The sequence below is a fragment of the Propithecus coquereli genome, unplaced genomic scaffold (assembly GCF_000956105.1).
Source record: "Propithecus coquereli isolate 6110/MARCELLA unplaced genomic scaffold, Pcoq_1.0 Scaffold66, whole genome shotgun sequence".
Taxonomy (NCBI): Eukaryota; Metazoa; Chordata; class Mammalia; order Primates; family Indriidae; genus Propithecus; species Propithecus coquereli.
In genome coordinates, this window is record NW_012152618.1 from 7,289,857 (window position 1) to 7,291,170 (window position 1,314).

A 1,314-nucleotide genomic window follows, 5' to 3' on the forward strand; every position below is an offset into this window, starting at 1 on the left:
TTTAATGGGGAGAAAGGTCGAGAACGAATGTACTTCTTGAACTGTCCTACAGTCCATTTATCAACATGAGATCTCTTTATCGTAAGGAAGGATTTCACGGGTTTACTTTTTTTCCAGCCCTGTGCAGGAAAAATAATCAGGTTATATTTAAGTTTCTTCAAGTTTATTAATTTTCTCTATGAATTTCTTCAAACCCTCATAAGATGTTTAGTAAGATTTTTGTTTTGTTTTCAATGGGGCCCTCATTTTTTACTCTATGGAAACTTTTTGATTTTATTAATCTCTCTCTCTCTCTCTCTCTCTCTCTCTCCTCCCCGGCCAAGCAGAAAAAAGTGAAGAGAATGCAGAAAAAAAGAAAGAACGTAACCATACACGCGGGCATGAGAGAACTGAACTTATCTGTGGAAGAACTGATGTGGAGACAGTGGGAGAGGAGGCAGGAGCAGAGGCTGGAAGAGCAGAGGGGGGCTAGTGTTGGGGGGCGTCCAATATGGGACCCTAAGGAGTCCGACTTCATCTTGCGGTAGTGAATGGGGAACCATCTAAGTTTATTACTATCTCATGGAGCACAGGAGCAGTCCATAATTTCTGTACTGAGAAAGGTAATTCTGAAATGGTAGTTTTGGATGATGAACTGAAAGTGGGAGGTAGATATCGGAAGCAGGGAGACCCTCAGGAGATAGCTACGATAGTCTAGAGAGAGATGGGGGAGGCCAGTTGTATCCCAGACCAAGCAGCATCTTTGAAGCACTGAAGGGGAAGGCTCCTGAGATCCACATAGGATCGGCCCCAGCTCAAGAGCGAGGAGGAGGGGGAGGGCATTAGAAAGAGCTGTGAGCGTGGGTTGACTTCTTGGTAGCCTGACTAGTGCCTGGCTGTTCTTCAAGACTTTGTCCTGACTGGATTAGGTCTTTTGGACTTTCTTGACAGATCCAGAGCCCCCTTTGATCACTTCTTACCATCTGTCGCTACCACTCTGCACCACCGCAAAGTGAATTGGATGTGCCTTTTTGCAAGCCCCCAGAACTATGTGCACACTTCATTTTAGCACTGCTTATATGACAGGTACTGTGACCTCTTGTTAGTCACACATGATCTGGCCCTTGCCTACGCCTTCAATTCCATTTTCTATCCCTTTCCCACATATTATGTATTTTCCAAGTTGTCATTTTAATAAGCCACCTAGATGTTTTATGTGGTGTGATGAGCTCAAAGACTATTAGAGCTGGAAAGGAATTCTGGGTTTTCAACTATCTACATTACACATATAGCAATATATAATACATAGCACCCATTATAGCTATATATATATGT